We start from the raw sequence: 21,569 nt of genomic DNA, 5'->3' as shown, positions 1-21,569 counted from the left end.
GTATTTAATATTTAAGTAGTGCTTTCAGTGTTCAAAGCACTTCACACATAGCATCTTGCTGTAATCCTTTCAGCTTAGGCGATAGTGTTATTCCTGTATCACAGAAGGAGAGGGACAGAGGTTGCGGCCACATGGCTTGCCTAAGACTATGCAGTGAGTTCATGAGAGGTGAGATTTGAATGGAAAATCTCCAAGATCACAGCTCATTCTTTGAGCTTCTACACTGCACCAGTTTTTGCTGATAAGCGGTGATGCAGGACGGGGCTGTGGGACCCGGATTCTGGACTTCCCTGCCCTGTGGTATCTGACAACCTCTTTTGGTCATCCTCAAAAAAGATGAACGTTGTTTTATCCCTGAAGGCATTTGGTATTTTTATTTCCTGAAGTTCTTTTACAGCTCATTCCTGAGCCCTGCAGCGACCAAGAAGGTTTTGTGGCCACTTCAGGGGGGGAAAGGGGGCATTTTTAAAGTAGAAATTTAAAAGGTGGGGAGTCCCATAAAGCGATGCTGTGCCAGAAAAAACCTAGCGCAGCACCACTGAAGCATGGGGGTGTTCCCGGCCTGAAAGGGGTTAGGAGTCTGCCTATCGGCAGCTCCACCCCCCCCCCAGAACACCCCAGGAATGCCTCCCGGGACATCGGTGTGAGCACTTGCACCAACAGGATGCTGGCAAGAGGCCAAGCCAGCGTCCGAGGGCCATGCTGCTGCGGAAGTCCTGGGTGGCCATTGCAAGTGGCAGTACGGCAGTTTGCATGACGCAAGTGGCACAGACGCTGGCATTGGAGTCTGGACACCTCCTATGCCCATTCGGCCCCCGGGCTCAGGAATGAGCAGTTATTCTGCAGAATCTCATGTTCACTGATTTTAAAACTGGCTGCCATCTTTTGTCTTTTTTATTTTTAGGCCTTTTTCATTTTGGATCTTCTAATTTTTTTAAAAAAAATCTTTTATAATTCTTTGTTTTAGTTCCATGCTGTGAGCCACCTTGTGTGCCATTTGTATAATGGAAAGAGAGACAGCAGAGAATCCATTTGAGGATGTCTTTGGTTATAGTAGCAGAGATCCGCTGCAGGTTTTATTACCTTTGCAAATAATCGCTCATGTGAGTGGGCCATTTGCCTCAGCAGTGGATCATTGCAGGAGTTGCTTAAGGAAGATCATAGCAGTGAACTACATGAACTGAATGCTCTTACCAAGTGGAATTTTCTATTTCCACAGAGGAAGTTAGCTGTAATTTTCTTCAAGATTTTTTGAGAGATTGCTAATCTTCTAAGAGCAGGTGTAGTTGTGTGAGCAGTTTACTCAGTCAAGACACATAAAAAAGGATTTTTATCTTGTGCCCTGTTATCTTGACTCACTCCAGATTCTATATCTTTCTCTCTTTTTGGCCATGGATACATTATCCTCTCCCGGTGACACCTTGTGGGATATCTAATTTGACCTTGATATGTCCTTTTCTTACACACAGAGACATTACCTTCGTGTTGATATTTTAGAAATTCATGCCCTTGCAAAATGTTATTGAATGAGCTACCAAACTGTAAGCTCAACTACGAATGCTAATGGACATGAATCTCAGCTAAAAATTGTGAAACCCTTGTTCTCTTTGGCTTCAGATGGCTATGGTTATCAAGGGAATTACTATACCTTCCTATCTGGAGACTTGTTAGTAGAAATATTTTTAAAAATACCATTGGGAAGATAAAAGTTTTGTTTTTGGTGAAGCCACTGCTAATCTTTCCAAAATAAAAGATGGTCCTGTATGCACTCACTCAGCTCGTACTTGGTCTCTACACCACACACATACACACAAAACACTTTTAGCATGGTACAGATCACTAGCATGCCAGGTGTTTGACTCACTCCCCTACACCCAGGCATTTTTTTGCAGTCCCAGGAAGGCAGCAGAGGCAGAAGTTTCATTGAGTCCCTAAGATATTATCAGCTTGGTAGGGCATAAACTGTGTTTGTCTGATCTAAAGTGGCGTCTAATGTTATAGGCGAAGTCTGCACACTTTCTAATATAATAATGGTCAATTAAGTATTTTCTGTCTTGCATGGTTAGGGAGTTGTTCACTTCGTACTGATTCTTTAGCCCAAAGTTTCTGGCCCAGTACATGACTCTGAAGGCAAATTCAAACTTGGCTTGAGAGTCTGAAGGCTGACTGTGGGTGTAATGTAGAGAGTGGTGTGTGCTTCACTGCATCACCAAGTCACAGTGTTTTACTGCCCAATATTTGGAAAGCTGTGTGTTGGATAAAGAGAAAACATTAGGGGAGGGGCCGTGGCTCAGTGGTAGAGCATCTGCTTGGCATGCACAAGGTCCCAGGTTCAACCCCCGGCATCTCCAGTTAAAGGGACTAGGCAAGTAGGTGATGTGAAAGACCCCTGCCTGAGACCCTGGAGAGCCGCTGCTGGTCTGAGTAGACTGTACTGACTTTGATGGACCAAGGGTCTGATTCAGTATAAGGCAGCTTCATGTGTTCATGCACTGCTGTTCCACTGTGAGCCCAAATTCCAGGATGTGGCTTAGATTCTGCCTCAAGTCTTTGCTAATGAAGGAGCCCTGCAGAGCATGACTTTTCCCTCCTGCTGCTCCTTTTCCCTTATAAAATTCCCCCTGAAATGCTGCTCGTGGGGGTACAGAGGACCCTTCTCAAGAACAACAAGAGGAGGGAGTCAGATGTCTGCCACAGGAGGGGGGAATCAGCAAAATCCTCCCCTTTACACATTGAAATGATTGGTGGGATCCAACCATATAGACATGAACACATGCATGATGCTGCCTTATACTAAACCAGACTATTAATCAATCAATGTCAGTATTGTCGACTCAGACTGGCAGCAGCTCTCCAGGGTTTCAGGTTGAGGTCTTTCACATCACCTTACCTGGACCTTTTAACTAGAGATGCCAGGGATTGAACCTGGGACCTTCTGCATGCCAAGCAGATGCTCTGCCACTGAGCCACAGACCCTCCCCAATGCTATACCCCTCAATATACATTTCTTGTTCTCAACATCATATGAACTAGTCTTGCGTTGGTTTTTTGCTATAGTGGCTCATTTGCATGTGACAGAAGCCAATAAGTAACATCCGAGTGAAGCCAATGTGGCACAGTTAGAAGAAGACTAATAGTCATCTTTCTAGGGAAGATCAGTTGACAAATAAATTGCAGGAAAAATAATGGTCATCAATGTTCTTATAAGTAATTATTATATAGAAGCTGCAGCTACAATGGTTTTCTGCAGCTACCGTGCCTTATTTGTTCATCTATTTGTTATGTAATACCAATGCAACTTAATCCTTTCTAGAACTGTGCTTGGCAAATTGTTGATCTTCACAGGAAAAGCTGGTTATCCAGATCACTTCTTCGATTGATCTTTATGCTACACCAAGCAAATTCTGTTTTCAAAATGACAGTTTCAATTAGTCAGTTGCTTGTTTCAACGAATTTAATTCCTGCACATGCTGGATGAAACCCAGAGAAAATGAACTGCACATACATCTCACTGAAATAACTGTTTCTAGAAAATCACATTGGGATTGATTGCAGTCGCAATTTAGGCACCTGCCTTTCTCCCATGTAGCTGGAAATAAGTTTCACAGGTTTACATGGTGGGTGGCGATCTCCCGGGATTATAACTGATCTCCAGGAGACAGAGACCAATTCACCTGGAGAAAATGGCTGCTTTGGAAGGTGGATTCTATGACATTATACCCCATTGAAGTCCCTCCCCTCCCCCACCCCACCCTCTTTAGGCATCACCCCCCAAAATATCCAGGTATTTCCCAACCCGGAGCTGGCAACCCTAATGTCTACATATCCATTTTGTAACAGTGTAAACAGATCTTGCTTCTGAAATTTTGCTTCCGCCTATGTGAGCATGGATTTCTCCTGTCTGGGAAGTGGAGCTCAGTTTTAAACCCAGATCTCCAGCCACTACCTGGAGGTTGGCAACCCTAACCATGAGTAATCATAATTATTTCTCATTGATTAGCCTTGGCTTAATGGGCATTGATAGGACACTGGGGCAAAAACGCATGGTTGCTTTAGCCTCCTTTATTCCCTGTTTCAGCCAGGATTCAGCCAAGATTGAATGCACGTTCGATGAAAATGCATGTATTCGATCCTGGCTGAATCCTGGCTGAAACAGGGAATAAAGGAGGCTAAAGCGACCATGCGTTTTCGCCCTAAGTCAAAAACGGTTCCAACAGTGGAATGTATTGTCAGCTGAATGGATATTTCAGACAGGGTAAGCTTAGCACTCTTATTCAGTCATTAATTCTCTGCGTTGCTTTTGAGTGCTATTGATCAAAATCTAGAAGCTACTCCAACTGGGTCAAGATTCTCCTGCAGGGAAGCTTCTTTCCAGGAAATGAAAGTTACACCTGGGTCATGTTGGGAGTAGTCACAGTGACATGGTTCAGTTTCTGAGAGGGTTGAAGCTGTCTCCTTTTCTATGCCCTGGGGGTACCAATATTCCTTTTATGGTATAGGGAAGGAGCACACTGCAACAGGTGGAGGGGCTGTAGCTCAGTGGTAGAGCATTTGCTTTGCATGCAGAAGGTCCCAGGTTTAGTCCCAGCATCACCAGTTAAGAGAACCAGGTATTAGAAGATGTGAAAGACCTGTGCCTTAGACAATGGAGAGCTGCTGCTAGTCTGAGTAGACAATACTGATCTTAATGGACTGATTGATTCGGTATAAGGCAGCTTCATGTGTGCTCATGTGTCTTCTTTCGGAAGGGGCTGTTAGGCTCTCTGCAAGATAGAGCAAAGTATCATACTGATGTTAAAACGATTGCATCTTTATTATATTCACGGCTTGCATACTGTGCAGCAACAACTAACAAACTGGATGAAAAAGCTTTGCCAATCTAGCTAAGGTCCTTTAAAAGAAGAAGTCGTCAAAGGCTTAATTTTCACACCAGTGATGATGCACATAATACTGCTCGGAAGAAAAAACAACCCTTTTGAACACCTCCTCCAGCTCCCCTTTAGCTGTGAAAACAGAACGGACAGGTGAAATTTCCCCAGAGTACAACTATTGCTTTGGGGAGGCAGAGGACTTGGGAGGCCTTTAAAAGGACATTGTGAAGAACAGCCGACTGACCCACACAATCAGCTGTCTGCCCTTCTTGGGCTTCGCTCCCACCTCTGGCAGTTAACTCACTGGGTTCTGCTGATTGCTCTCTGTTGCTGCCTCATTCCCTCCAGTTCTTTAAATGAATGATTATCTGGATTAGACAATGCAGGAGTGACAGAACAAGGCTAGCAGCCTTGTTATTGCAATAACATTAACTGTGGCTCAGTGGTAGAGCATCTGCTTGGCACACAGAGGTTCCCAGGTTCAATTCCTGGCATCTCTAGTTAAAGGGTCTAGGCAAGGAGGTGATGTGAAAGACCTCTGCCTGAGACCCTGGAGAGCCACTGCCGGTCTGAGTAGACAATACTGACTTTGATGGACCAAGGGTCTGATTTAGTATAAGGCAACTTCATGTATTCATTCTTTATTTATTGTGTGTGTAAAGCGTTGTCAGGCTGGAGGGAAGGCAGCAGAGTATAGCTCGATCTCGTCAGATCTCGGAAGCAGGGTTGGTTGGTACTTGGAAAAGGAGACCACCAAGGAAAGCTCTGCAGAAGGAAGGCAATGGCAAACCACCTCTGCTTAATCACTTGCCTTGAACCCCAAGCAGGGGTTGCTGTAAGTCAGCTATGACTTGATGGCACTTTAAGCTGGGTACCCAAGGTTGGGTGGAGAAAAGCAAAATGATGTTATAGAGACATATATTTATTTTAAGGTGCTTATATCAAGGCTAAAAACATTAAAAATGATAAAACAAAGCACAATTGCCACTGGTATGGTTGATAAACATAAACCAAACACCATATGCGTTTTGGCCAACAGGCCTTCATCAGTGGTCAGATAAAAACCTATATAATGCACACACAAACAATGTATCACAATATATAAACAAAATGATAAAAGCCCAGGTATGTATGTAGGGTGTATAACAAATTTCAAATTTGAAAGCCCTGTAGATGAAATACCTGCAAGTTGTTCTACTCTGGGCTATATTAGCCTCGTTCTCCCTGTGTGTTTCCACACGTTTTGCCCGTGTTTTCTGGATTCATATTTAGCCGGCACCCAGAAAACATGTGCAAAATGCACAGAAACATGCAGGGAGAGCGAGGCTACCTCTGATGGTCAGAAAATGCAAGCGTAATCAAAGCAAATCCCCGAAGTAGTTGGTGGGGTGTCTGCAAGGAAACAGTTATGCATAACTGGCCATGGTCTTCAGATCATGAGCCAAGATAATGACTTTTCCTACCTCCTTCCCCACCCCTCCCCGACTTTTTAACATCCAGCTTGATGAAGAATTTTGGAGAACTTGAAAGCTTGTACGCTGTTTTGTGTCATTCTGTTTGGTCCTTATAAAAGGTATTGATGTGGCTTTTGTTTTTGCACAGAGGGGCTATTCGCTAGCATGGTGGGCAGGTGGACCAGACCCATCACACAGACGAGCTAGGCACATGCCAGAAGAGCAAACAGTCCAGCAGTGCCTGCCTCAACTGAATGACTGCATTTGCAAGGGAGCTGTTCATTTCACTTTGGGAGGAACAGCACAGAAACAGCTTAGCAGTTCATTAGCTACATAACATTCCTTTCCAGAAGATGTGATTGAGAGCTTTTCACACCAGCTGTCTGGGAAGTGGACCCCATTGTACAGGAGAGGTAGTCCAGAAGTAAATAAATTTAAAAGGATTTTTTTAAAAAATGTCATTTAAGGTGAGGGGATGGACTCAATTCTTGTCAGGCTGCAAAAAAAAAAAAAAAAAAAATTAACTCTGCCAAGAGATATTTTGAAGAACGTTGCCAGAAAAAGTTGCGATGTGCTACTTCAGACATTCATCGCTCTATTCTGGAGAATACCAGAGATAAAATAAGCCCTCAAAGTCAATGTGGAAACTCATCTTTGGTGTACACTAACAGTGCATTCCTGACCGGAATGCCTGCGCCTGGCTTAGGAGGGCCACCGGTGCAACTCAGGAATGTGTTGTAAATTTCTTACCAAATTGGAGCCTGAATGCCTCTTCAGTTATCAGCTTTTCTTCTTTCTGCTTCACATGACCCTTTAGAGAAGGATCCCTTTTTCTTCATTTGCTATGATGATATCCTGGTCTGATAGTTACTGTCTAAGGTCACATACCTGTACATGTGCCTTCTCTGTTGCGGCCCCCAACCTTATGCCATGGCCTTCCTGAGGAGGTCAGGAAGGTGCCACCTCTACTAACTTTCTGCCAACTATGCAAAACTGAATTATTCAAGAGGGCTTTTCTACACAGGCAATAGAGCTGCACTGTACTAAATGTTTCACAAAATTTCTTGGATGAATACTTAGGGACCGTGGTCTATACTACTATGTATATCTTGCTGAAACTAGGATCCTACTATGGAATATTTACATTGCTTAATGACATATGCTGACTCTGGGGAATTTACTTTCATCTCTTCAAGGGGCTGCAGTGTAATTGACTACATCTTAATTTCCCCTTCTTTCAGGCCAAATATTATTAACTTTGATATATTTGCATCATTTAATGTGTCATGTTAATACTGATGCTTTGCTTCAGTTCTGTTTTTTAGACTTCCGATTGTTCCTACAATGCTAATTCCTATTGCATTGTTCATTGAACGTCCCATCCTGTCAATTGTACAGACTCACTCTGTTATAATCTGCCTTTAGTCCAAGTGAAAAGGGCGGACTATAAATAACTTTTAACTCAGTGGTGGCCTAGGCTCTCTCCGTAGCCCGATTAAAATGCTCCGCCTAGTGCCACATACTAGTTTTTTGGTAAAAGCTGAGTGGAGTCTTGTTTCTACAACAGGGCAAGCCCCGTTAGTTTTTATACTACCAAATGGGAAAGTAAACACCCTACAAATAAAACAAAGAACAATTTGTGATGTTTCCAAACTTTTCTGTGCCTGACGAACCTGACTCATAAAAACCTATGCTACAATAAATGTGTTGACCTTTAAATTGCCAAAAGGTGCTTTGCTGCCAATCTGCAGCTCTGCAGGCCTTCTTTGAAAAAAAGTGATCTGGACGCACATAATCTGGTCGCTCTAGATTCGGTCACGGCGAGGTGCTCCGCCTGAGTCAGCCTCAGTTTGGACAGTTCAGAGCCTCGAATTAGTTTGTGGTATGAAGGGACTTTAGGAAGAGGCTCCAGGTTTCCCAAAGAAATGCCCCCAGCTGCGAGTGAAGGAACTCGACAGGTTTATTTGCACATGATAACATCTCGTGCCTCGAGACTCCAGCTACAACTGCTCCAGCAGCCATCCTAGCAACACTGCAGCTTCCTCTTCCCAGACATCATCAGGAAGCAGATGGCCTCTTCTCCCAACATTAAGGGCGAAAACGCACGGTCGCTTGAGCCTCCTTTCTTCCCTGTTCCAGCCAGGATTCGATCCTGGCTGAATCCTGGCTGGAACAGGGAAGAAAGGAGGCTCAAGCGACCGTGCGTTTTCGCCCTAACTCTTTATTATCTGTATCACCTTCGGTTACACTTCACCGCAGTTGGAAATATGTCAGGCTCCTGGTAGAAACCATGGCTGCCAGCCACCTTCAGAGGTGTTGGATGGATGCATATTATATACCAAGCCTTTTCTGTTGTGGCAGATAAGGAGCCCTCCCAGATTGGGTTGCCAACCTCCAGGTACTAGCTGGAGATCTCCTGCTATTACAACCGATCTCCAGCCGATAGAGATCAGTTCCCCAGGAGAAAACGGCCGCTTTGGCAATGGGACTCTATGGCATTGAAGTCCCCCCCCTCCCCAAACCCCTCCCTCCTCAGGCTCCGGCCCAAAAACCTCCTGCTGGTGGCGAAGAGGGACCTGGTAACCCTATTACCAGAACTTTTAATCAGGTGCCAAAATTTCCCAGTGCCAGCTTTATCTTTGCCTAGCATTTTCAGATTGTTGAATGTTAGTTTTTTAATGATATTGTGTCCATGTCTGCATGCGCCATTTGCCCTCTATAGGCAGGTAAACCACCACTGGTGCTCCCCCATTCCTAGCCAGCACACACTGGAGCAGTGGGGGGGGGGGGATGGGGGATTTATTTTATGTAGTCAGTTTTTATTTTACGGTCATTTGACCAAAAAAGTTTATTTTATGTATTTATTTCAGTTTGGATCCCACCCTCTATCACAGCTGAGGCGATGCTCTAGGAATCCCCCAATCTCTATGATCTTTACAACAAACAAACTTTACCATAGACATTGGGGGAAATTCCTAGAGTGTCATGAACATGTTGACATCACTTCCGGGTCTCTACCCAAAAGTGATGTTGTGGCATTGAGCAGCACCGATTTAATACATTTCCACTCTCCAATCTCTCACCAGTTACCACTGAAGGGCTGGCAACACTATATGCGTTTTAGCACTTACTCACTGGGTTTGTCACACTTCTGAACTGTTCTTTCATTTAACTTTGCTGCACACTTGCAGTTCAACTTCTATACAGCTGACGTAGTATTCTTGTGGTGTGTTATTGTTTCTTGAAAACTATTTTGGGATTTTTGTAAAAAATTGAAGATGAGGTGCATAAATATTTAAAATCCATAAATAAAATAAGCAATGACTGATTTTCCTCTAAAAATGGGTGTCTCCATGAATTGAAAGCCCATGCTGGTCACATATGCCTGACAAAGGTAGGATCAGAGAAAGTTGCATGCTATAATGCCCAAATGGGATGGGATTACATATTGCAGAGATTGCCATTCGGTATTCTCCTATAAATTTAAGTCACTCTCTTCTTGAAATTTCCAGAGGTCAAATGGTTTAAAGGTGAGAAACCACATCAACACAATGTGTTCTTAAGGGTTTTGTGCTAGGGGAAAACATTTAACTTCAATTTATAATCTGAAAAACATCCATCAGAGACAACCTAGGGAATTTATAACATGTTAAGTGACTTATAGACCAGAGCAGAGGGATAGACATAACCTGAGAGCCTTTTTGACCAGAAGTCCTTAACTGAGTGCTCTGCTACAGTATTCCTTTGACTTTTGCTTTCCTTGGCCTTAGTCAATAGTACCTGGCAGGTAGCTATTTAATAATAAAAAGTTTGGGAAAAGCTTATCGCCAGCTGATTCTCTTCTGTCATCCGCCTATGTCAGATTTATATATTCAAATATATTCTGTCCCCCCTTTTTTGTGGTGTGTGTGTTTTTTGTTTTTCTTTACCATAACTTGATGGTATTATCTTTTATACTGGATATGAAGTTATTACATGGTTCTTTGTTTATATTGTTGTGTAGTTTATTTTTTGTTCTGTATGTGTATATATTTAATAAAAAATTATTTTAAAAAAGGAATGGTAAGAAAGGAAATCAGAAGGAAACCAGGGGAGAGATGAGCGGTGACCATGGGTGTTGGGGTGACATCACTTCCAGCAAATGATGTCACACTTTTCTAGCAATTTCCAGAAATTCTATGGTAATATCATAGAGTTTCTGGTGATTCCTAGAGAGGACAGGCATCACTTCCTGGTTTTCTTGGAAGCGACATCACACTGTTGGCTGGACAGCCATTCCCCCCACCCCCCGGGGCTTGGCAAATCTGATGGTAAGAATCTGTGGAAGTAGCATGGTATGCATGTTGAAGCAGCTTCTCACCTCTTCTGCTGTGCACCTGTATGGCAGCTCTAACCCTCCAAACATCGTTTGCTCAGTGGTCTCTCCTTCTGACTTGTTAGAACAGCCTGTCTTGAGCTGTTTGGTTGGTGGCCACATCATGGAATGATCTTTCTTGGGGTATCAGGAAAGCACTCACATCTTTTGGTCTATTAGAAGTTTTGTAAGACTGAATTTATTCAAGAGAGCATATGTAACTGGATGCTGTTGGAAAGGGTTTTTTTTTTTTTTTTGGCTGTTGACATTATTGTAGTGTGGCACAACAGTCTTGCTCTGACCTGCAGGCCCTATTCCACTATGCCTTCCAAGGTTCACTCAACACCTGGAGGCGCTTTTCTCTCTCTCAGATCAACCACCACCACTTTTGTCTGCTGCAAAGTTTGCTGCATCCCTAAAGATCTTTAACTCTATTCTAATTCTTGGTGAATTCACAGCCAGAGAGAGAAGAACTACCCTTTCCAATGTGTTGTGTTTTGCAGTCACCTTGAACTAAACATTGATTTGGCTTAGTAAATGCATTTAAGATGCAATTTCTGACACTGCCAGCAGCTACCTAGCAAGCCAATATTTTAAGCCATGGTACATCCATGTTTATTGGTGCTTAGGTGGCCAAATCTATGTTGAACTGATTTGCAAACCAGATTTCATATGCATTGCTGGTGGCACGTAACTGTCAAGATTCAGTGGCAAAGATAGATGCCTGAATCCATTCTTACACTCAAACAAAACAAATCCCTTACCCTACTATCTTTCATGAAAATATTGGGATTTAATGCAAGTTTTGCATTAAACCTCTTTTACAATTGAGTGAACTGGCTTCAGGCTTGTTATCTCAAAAATATTGGAATTATCAATAATGCACAGTATGGCTTGTTGCTGTAATGACAGAGATATTGGAGTGGCTGGCAAGGTATATCGGAAAGGGTGAGGTGGGGTCAGGATAGTGAAGCCACAATATTTATAGGACTATCAAGAAAGAGGGCTGGAGAGAGAACAATTCCATGATTTACTAAACCAATAATAGCCCGTAAAGCCTTCAAAACGGACATCTGCCAAACTAAGTCTTGGATTTAACGTTAATCCATCTGACTTCCTGTGGGTTTAGCTGGTGCTTTCAAATAAAGAAAAGAGGCTCCATATGCATCAAGAAAATATGTCATTTAATTAGGGTTCTCATCATCTTTAACAGTCCATTCCTGAAGGGGGGCGCGAAGCTCCTTTGGAGCTGGCATGGGGGGAAACACACCTGCATCTGGGCGCTGCCAGCCCGTCGCCAGCGCAGCCATGCCGGCAGGGCTTTCCCAGAAGGCATGGGAAGAATTCCCAGGGTGTTCCCAGGGGTGGAGCTGCCTTTAGGCAGCTTCCACAGCCCTTTCACCCCGGGAACGCCACCTTGAGCGGAGGTGGAGTTGTGCCACCTTTATTGGTGGTGCAGCCTTACTGTTTTCAATGGGGCATTTTCCCTTTTTTTGTAATTTTATTTTTTAAAGGCTTTTTTAGGCTCCACGGCGGTCGGGAAGCCTCTGAGGAGGCGGCGTGGTTCTGCTGCTCCTGGCTGCCACGGATCTACCCACCCTTCAGGATCGTGCTCTAAGGCCTTCATATGCCTATCCTGCTACCCCAAATGCAAAACAGCAGCAACCATAACAAAAGTGGCTTTGTAAAGTTGATCCTTGCAAAAGTGATCAGGAAAATTCTATTCATTTTGCTATTAAAGAACACATTATGTTATCTGCATATTAAATTTTCATTCCATATTTATCCTTCATTTTATCCCAGTTTTATCCAAACAGTTCAGGGCAGCACCCATGGTCAGCCTCTTCCCTCCCATTTTACCCTCAAATAATTTGTGAGATAGATCATGTCGACAGAGAGAGTACCTATTGCAGCTTGTCTTTGGACCTGTACATGCAGCCTAACCAGCAGACTGCACTCTGCCTTAAGAACTTCTGGTGAGAGAAAGAAAATTGGTCGTGTGAGATGGTAGTGGTTAGAGGGAGAAAACACACTGTCGCTTTAGCCTCCTTTATTCCCTGTTTCAGCCAGGATTCAGCCAGGATCGAACTCACGTGTTTCACCAAACCTGGCTGAATCCTGGCTGAAACAGGGAATAAAGGAGGCTAAAGCGACCATGCATTTTCACCCAGAGTGTCAAGCTGGGACTGGGGACAACCAGATTTGAATTCCTGCTATGCCTTAGAAGTTTGCTGGATGGCCTTGGGCCCATCACAATCTCTCAGTCTAAATACTTCACAGGGTTGTTTTTGTGAGGACAGGGTGGAAGGAGGGGAAAATGAGTAAGCTTGATTGAGTCCCCACTCGAGATGAAAATTAATATAAATACAGGTTATCCCTTATCCAGACTGCTTGGGACAAGAAGTGGTACGTATTTTGGATCTTTCTGTATTTTGGAATATTTTGGAATTTTTGCATATACATAATGAGGTATCTTGGGGATGGGAGCCAAGTCTAAACATGAAATTCATTTATGATCTATATATATTTTATATATGCTTTATACGCATAGCCTGAATGTAATTTTGAACAATATTTTAAATAATTTTGTGTACGTTGAACCATCAATGGCCCTGCTGAGAGCATGTGAGTAATGCCTGCATGCCGACTCAAAATGTCTGGTTTTCGGATCAGTCTGGATATTGGATGTCCCGATAAGGGATACTTAACCTGTATACAAAATAAGAGTGCTACTGTAGCTGGCAGTTGTTTTGCATAAGCAGGGACCATCTATCTGTTTAGTTAAAATTTTGGATTTCAGTACAGTACTTTTAAAGGTTTCCTACTCTTCCCTGCTTTCACTGATGCCGCTTCTTCCCCACTCATGAGTTGGCATAGATCTGGCAGTCCCTCTTGCAGTGGAGCAGCAGTATTGGGAAAGCGTGAACTGCCCTTGAGTAACAGGGCTCATTGGTGATATTTGGCAACTCAACATCTATCAGGCAAATTGCCTTCGCAGAAGGTCACTGTGGGGCTCAACCTCTACTCGGTGAGCAGTATACAAATGCTAGCAAATCGCTTGAAGGTTTTCAGGGGCACAAGTGTAACATTCTGTAAAACACGCCACCTGATTTACCATATAGGATGAGACAAGCGTGGTGCTCTCCTTTTCAGCTTATATAACCATCTGCTGCTGGCTGAAATAGGAAGGGGAAGGGATGAAAGGAGTTAAGCAGTACGGAATGGTGATCAAAAGGAAGCTACAATAAGCATAAATCAGTTTGGAGTATTTCTAAATGCATTAGTTTTAAACTTTAGTGATATACATTTTAGAAATTGTCTTCAAGTAAATGGGATGAGAGGGTGGCCTGATCTATTCCTGAAAACCTTTCCAAACCAGAAGTACTCACTCCAGTAAGTAATTTCATTAATGACATGAAACCCGCAGACGCTCAAACAGTCCCTGCGTTGCAAGGAAAGTCCCCAGTTCCTGGTACACCTTCCTGGTATTTGTCTGGTAGAGTTTTTGGGGGTGCCACTGTCAAACTGGAGGTCACTAGATGTTGAATCCCTGCAGGTTGGCAGATACAGTATATCTTGCCTTTACTGCATAAGCCTGCACATTAACACAACTTCTAGTACACTTCCTCCCTTTCACATCAACTCCTGACCATGCTCCTGAATGTGCTTAACCATTGCTGCACATGCCCCAGCAACATCCAGATTAGATTAGGGCAAATTGCTATAGGTGGGCCTGTCTTCAAAAAATGTTCCATGGGTAATAAAATGCTGCAGACAGAGCCTTGCTTCTATGAGCATATTATGGCAATATCTTCTAGCTTGTTTCTGGGTCCAGTCTCAAGTGCTGGTCTTAAGCTTTAAAACACTGAATAGTTTGAGACTTGGATATCATAAGCATTAACTCTGCCCGTACGAATATGAGAGCCAGCGTGATGTAGTGGTTAGGAGCGGTGGACTCAAATCTGGAGAACTGGGTTTGATTCCCCACTATTCCACATGAGCAGCGGACTCTAATCTGGGTGGATTTACCCACTCCTACACATGAAGCCAACTGGGTGACCTTGGGCTAGTCACAGTTCTCTTTGAGTTCTCTCAACCTCACCTACCTCATGAGGTGTTGGCTGTGGGAGAGGAAAGGACAGAAATTGTAAGCTGGTTTGATTCTCCTTAAAAAGGTAGAGAAAGTTGGCACATAAAAACCAACTCTTCTTCTTCTTCTAAGTTCATCAACAGATGTCCTGCTCTGAGTCCTGTCACCATCTGGTATAAGCAGGCTGGTACTCAAGAGACAGCTTTTCAGCTGCAGGGCCCTGCTTTCCAAAGTCTCTGACCTGGGAGATCCAGATGGCTTCCTCTTTATGTCTGGTCACGTCATCACTGGAGAGGACAATCAGGCTAGGAAAAGCTGAATGCCACAGGAAAAGAGGAAGACTCACCATGAGATAGATTGGCTCAACAAAGGAAGCCACAGCCTTCAGTTTGCAAGACCTGAGCAAGGCTGTTAATTATAAGATGTTTTGGAGGTCATTAATTCATCAGGTCACCATAAACCTGAAGCAGCTTGGTGGCATGTAACATACACACACACACGTACATTGAAGTCAATGGGTGTAACTCTGCTTCAGGTGGCACTGTTGGAGCCCTAGCAGAAAAGAGAACAAAGCAAAATCGTAAAGAGAAATAGGATTTCTGGTGAAGGTATCATGGGAAGAGCTCTAGGCCATAAACCCTTGTCTGATACCCAACTCATCTTGGTTGATGGCTGGAGCACAACTGTAATGCTTACAACAAAAAAATAGATTTAAATACAGATTTTTAAAAAGTGACCAGAGCTCTACTTTTTTTTAAAGTTCAGCTTGTAATTTCCCCTTTCCCAGCCCCTGCAATTCTTTTAAATATTGCATTGCATAGGGATCAAATACTTATTTCACTCATTATAATGCACATCAATCTCTGACTTTTGTCTTCTGGGTTTCTGGGGTTTTTCCTGTTGTTATTCTGTCTCTCACAGCTACAATAGACCTACCATTAAAATTATGGACTGGTCATTTCTTCGCCAGAGGGCTAACGGACAAATTCAGCTGGGGATCAAATACTTTCCCCCCTCACTGTATGAAAGGTGTTAATTATCACAACATGAATTATTACCAAAGCACCTATCACTGCAGTCTGGTTAAATAAAAAATCCCCGCAAAAATACTCAGAAGGAATGAGAGGTAGATCTGAAAAACAGGATGAAGATGGTCTCTGTTGGTTGCCTACTGGGAGCTACACTGCAGGAAGTAAACAAGCATTTAGATATCCTTGGCTGAGCAATTGACACCTAAAATTCAGGAGAGGTTTTTCTTTTTTCATGCCTTGCACTTTATGCTGAGAAACTGCTTCTTTCTTGAATCCTTTTTAATGTAAATTTGAGTATAAATATCAGAGTTACATAGAACAGCTTTTTCAGGTTAGCATATAAACAGAGTTTGGACCAGAGATTAATGCCACAGCTAATACTGTGGAGTAGATATAGGGCAGTTCCCAGCAAGTAATGTGATGATGTGCCTACACATGACAGTATCCAAGCATGTGCACTAACATTACAATCCACAAAATTTGCAAGACAAAGTGACCCAAACAGAGAAGATCCACACACAGAGAGACACACAGAGACTGTTTCCTTGGGTGGTCTGATCACAATTCATAGGCGTCAACATATTTCATCAATGACTTCAAGCAATGGAAGTAAGAGCTTAACATTAGAAACTTCTTTGTATGGAACTACCAAGCAAGTCGACAGTTTCACAGCAGTGAAAGAGAGTTGTATTGAGAGAAGATGAGCTGGTTTTTATACCATGCTTTCCGCAACCTTTAAGGAGTCTCAAACTGGCTTACAATTGCCCTCCCTTCCTCTCCCCACAACAGACACCTTGTGAGGTAGGTGAGGCTGAGAGAGTTTGGAGAGAACTGTGACTAGCCCAAGGTCACCCAGCTGGCATATGGAGGAGTGGGGAATCAAACCTGGTTCTCCAGATTAGAGTCCACCGCTCAAGTGGAGGAGTGGGGAATCAAACCTGGTTCTCCAGATTAGAGTCCACCGCTCAAGTGGAGGAGTGGGGAATCAAACCTGGTTCTCCAGATTAGAGTCCACCGCTCAAGTGGAGGAGTGGGGAATCAAACCTGGTTGTCCAGATTAGAGTCCACCTGCTCTTAACCACTACACCGCACCTGCTCTGGTAGGGGGTTAACATTAAAGAACATCCATTGCCTTTGAGCACCTAGCATGCTGAACACTGGCCATGCATGTATTCAATCTAATTTAATGTCCTGAGCAAGAGCAGAACTTCTAGAGGAAAATGGTGCTCAATTTGTAATACAGCTATCATTACAACTTTATACATTTGTTTTTCAAACGAGGTAATTACTGATTTCTGCAACATCTTTAGCTTCAACTATCATTTTTGAATATGAATTCGACTGAGATTTTGCAATCAAGCGTTCACTCAGGGTAGCTAACCTTTTGTAAAAGAGAGACTGCAGGTGAGCAAACCCTGATTATACAGATTGTTAAACTATGGGGAACATCTAAATGTCACATGGGCTGGGAGAAAGCAGCCTTTTGACGCTTCTGACAATTAGGAAAGGTGGCTGTGGCATAAAGAAACCCATGGAAACTAATTTGTAAGCATGGGAAATGCAATTAAAGGTGGCATTTTCACCAAAAGGCTATAGAGAAATGAACAGAAAGAGCCAAATCAGCCAAATCCAGCTTTGTACAGCCTAAGGAAAAGGCTATCTGTCATTTTAGATCTTGTTCTTGTTAATAAGACTCGTTAATGTATTATTTTTATATTAGATCATTTTTTGTTTAAAAATGCAGCTCCTCTTCACCAACAACATAGTGCACTGGACCAAAAACAATTTTCTTGGGTTCTTTGAAAGTTGACCAACTGCATATATCTGGCCGTACGTATGACCTAAGGGTAATAAACTAACAGTGCAATCCCATACAGAAATATTCCATAGCATGACCATTCAAATCAATAGACTTAAACTGGATTAACTCTGCATAAGACCCTGTTTTGTGTCATTGTAGCAGGTCCTAATAAAAGGTATTATGTGGATTGAGGTTTTAATTAAGACCAGCCAGGCTGTGCAAGGATGTGTGTCACTTGATACGCAAACTCTCCAGTCATACCTGTTTACCCAGACAGTTCATGCTTTCTGGCAACCATCTGTAGTAAATCCCTATATTGTCTTTATTTTGGCCTTGAAGGTGTTAACATTTTTAGTGAGTTGCTAGAGTCCTCATTCTCTATGGTTCTGCTTTTAGTGTCTACAAAACTTAGGGCATGGAATGGATGCATGTCTGTAGTGTGCGTGCAAAGAAATGCATGCATATGAATATAAAATATGAAAAGACATGCATATAAACAGACTGCCATTTCACACTCTATATTGCAGAGATCCAATCCCAGAATTAACTTTACAAGTTCACCAAGTTAAACAACATTTAAAAAGGAGTGCAGTGAAGCTCCAAGAGAAATGCTGGAGAAATGGAGGACCGGAACCAAGAGATCTTCTCCTTCCTAAATCTTTGGCATCTTCTGGAACTGGCCACACCTGATTCTTTCCCCATGCATACGTTCATTCACATTCCTTCTGTCTTGATAATGGAACCAGCCTTCCTCTATCTTTTAGCAGCCAGGCAAGTAAACAGGTCTCTGATCCTATCTGAAAACAAAAGGCAGCAAGCCAGCAGAGGAAACAGGACCAGACCCAATTCAAGGTCCTCTACACATGTTACAAAGTCCACACATTGACTTTGTACAGAAGTGTTCTGGGTAGGGTAACCAGCTTCCAAGTGAGGCCTGGAGATCTCTCGCTTTTACAATTGATCTCCAGAGTACAGAGATTAGTGCCTCTGGAGAAAATGAGTACTCTGGAGAGTAGCCTCTGTGGCATTCTACCCTGCTGAGATCCTTTCCCCTCCTCAAACCCTACCTTCCCCAGGCTCGACCTCCAAGATCTCCAGGTATTTCCCAGTCTAGATGGCCGTCAGCAAAGCTGATTCTATGACCTAAGGCAGATCATGAGAGGGAGGGCACCTTGGCCATCTTCTGGGCATGGCGTATGGGTCACTGTGTGAGTGTGCGGGGAGGTAGTTTGGAATTTCCTGCATTGTGCAGGGGGTTGGACTAGATGACCCTGGTGGTCCCTTCCAACTCTATGATTCTATGATTCTAGAGATGGCAACCTTAGTTCTGGTGTATCCAGGCACGTACAAGCCCACTTTGGATTGGCACCACAGCACATGAAAAGGGTCTTCAGCCTCTCTTCCTCCCCTATGCCTCCCCCCTCTTGACCTGAAACAGCCTTTAGGAGTGACTGCTTTCCAGTTGGGGAATCTTATGTGTACTAATGGCTATATGTAAAAATTCCCTAACAGGGCAAATAATGGCTCCCTGGAGCTGTTTCAGGTCTGATATATAGCATGCTTTTATTCAGCACTTAAGAGTATATCTTCAAGCGACCTTTTCACATTTTCCCTCAGTCCCCACGGAATTTTATCCTTGCCTTGGGAAGGGGAAATGTGTCCAGATCCTAATGAATTTCAGAAAGACTACAATGAGAAAGGTTGCTAGTATGGCCATACCTCTGAATAAGGTAACACCAGAGTGACCTTCAAATTCCCACTACCTTCAGCTATGTATAAAACAAAGCTGCTGATCTCATAGCAGGAGAGGCGCAACCCTGGGATTTCTACAACTACCGGCAATCCCACATTTTAATTCTAATGAGAGCAGAAACACTAGAACATGCAATTCTGGCCACCTTTAATTCTATGAAACTTCTACATTTGACTTGAACACAGATAATTTTGTCCCTAAATTTTTTTCCAACAAGCAGAATCCAGTAGATGCTAAATGGTTTATGGGTGAGCCAGCGTAGTATAGTGGTTAAGAGCAGTGGTTTGGGGTGGTGCACTCTGATCTGGAGAACTGGGTTTGATTCCCCACTCCTCCACATGAGCAGCAGATGCTAATCTGGTGAACCGGGTTGGTCTCCCCACTCCTACACATGAAGCCAGCTGGATGACCTTGGATTAGTCACAGCTCTCTCAGTCCCACCTACCTCACAGGGTGTCTGTTGTGGGGAGGAGAAGGGAAAGGTGATTGTAAGCTAGTTTGATTCTTCCTTAAGTGGTAGGGAAAGTTGGCATATAAAAACCAACTCTCCTCCTCCTCCGAAGGAGAATCCAAAATACGATCCTATTGAGCGGTGGTATTAGTGACTGTTCCCCTGGGAATTACCTTCTTAAATAGGAACATAATGCTGCCCACCCTTCTACTGCTATCAGGGCACACAAAGCCCTCAAAGTTTTTAAAGGTTGACTATAGCTGAGAAAGCCTTCTCAAGTGTCTAACTGTGACTTGCCTTAGCAATGAAATTGCCTGTAGTGATAATGTTTAGTATTCACACATAGTGGCTCTTAAAACGACAGTGTCCCAGAAGCCCACTCTCTACCTGAGAACAACCTGAAAATGAAAAGAGAAACCATGGCAAAAGTCCCTATGAGGCCTTGTAGAATTACCAAGAGGGAAAGCAGACCCAACAGGATATAAAGAAATATGTGAACTGGGCAGGGAGAATCAACAGGGAAATGAAAATGGTTAGAACATATTGCTTGTGGTGGAAAAAAAAGAACATCTTGTTTGGAAAAAACACACAATATGAGGCCCTATGCTGGGGTGAAGAGAAACTTGAAGGTTATGGTACACTCAAGTATTTTCTGTTCATAGCTCTAAGGTTGTACATAGGCTGTAAAAAGCCAAGACAAAGAAGGGAAGGGACTTAGTAGGCTTTATCCCAAAGCTATAAGCAGGCTGTAACTTCTCTGCATCCAGAGGAGTTCTTATAAGATGGTCTATCTTATGTAGTCTTAGGTGGCTTGGACTACCTGGAACCTGACGACCACCTTCTCCAAAAAATGGATTTTGCAGCAGTGTGTAATTTTTGCACTTTCTCCAAGGTGTCATTTTTTTTCCACTGAAAAAGCCTTCTTTCTCAAACCATAGATGTTCTACATGAGCTTGTAGTTCGTGGTATAGAGTGCAGGAATGCAACCACACATGATGCCTCAGGGCAACTGCTGGAGATGCACTCAGCAACATGCTTTTAAGTCATAGGCTGCTACTTTGTGACTCTCGGATCCTGCTTGACACAGGGTGGAAGGTCCCCAAAATAATTGCCCTGGGTACATGTGTATGTAAGCTCTTGATATGATAAAGGGGGATGCTCCAATAGTTGAGATACGTACACACAAGAAAGGCCCTGCTGGATCAGACCAAGGCCCATCAAATCCAGCAGTCTGTTCACACAGTGGCCAAACACTCTAGGAAGCCCACAAACAAGACACATGAACACATGAAGCTGCCATATACTGAATCAGACCCCTGGTCCATCAAAGTCAGTATTGTCTACTCAGACTGGCAGCAGCTCTCCAGGGTCTCAGGGTCTTTCACATCATCTACTGCTTGGTCTTTTTAACTGGGGAGATGCCAGGGATCGAACCTGGGACCTTCTGCATGAAAAGCAGAGGCTCTTCCACTGAGCCACAGCCCCTTCCCTTCTGACTGCAGCAGCATTATCCTGCCTGTGTTCCACAGCACCTACTCACATGTAGGCTATTTATGTGTAAGCACAGGTTTATTGACAGAATAAAATGGAGGCGGAGAGAATCATATACACCACACAATCTTCTTGAAGGAAGGACAGGATAACAGTGTAATAAACAAGGGTTTCCTTGTGGTTGTAAGATCAACAATGCCTCAAGAAATGCTAATGTACAGAAAAAGACAGGTCGTAGGTAGCAAGGATCAGTGTGAAGAAAGGACCGAGTGA

The 21,569-nt window shown here is 43.3% G+C and overlaps 1 non-coding gene across 1 annotated transcript; it reads right to left on the bottom strand.

Annotated features, from left to right (window-relative positions):
- Positions 1 to 21,218: 21,218 nt before the first annotated feature.
- TRNAE-UUC (transfer RNA glutamic acid (anticodon UUC)) lies at positions 21,219 to 21,290 on the bottom strand. Its single transcript has one exon. It is a non-coding gene; the product is annotated as a tRNA-Glu (tRNA).
- Positions 21,291 to 21,569: the final 279 nt, after the last annotated feature.

The sequence above is a fragment of the Euleptes europaea genome, chromosome 9 (assembly GCF_029931775.1).
Source record: "Euleptes europaea isolate rEulEur1 chromosome 9, rEulEur1.hap1, whole genome shotgun sequence".
In the NCBI taxonomy this organism is placed as follows: domain Eukaryota; kingdom Metazoa; phylum Chordata; class Lepidosauria; order Squamata; family Sphaerodactylidae; genus Euleptes; species Euleptes europaea.
Note: the sequence above shows the minus strand (reverse complement) of the source record. Positions and strands in the feature narration are given on the sequence as shown.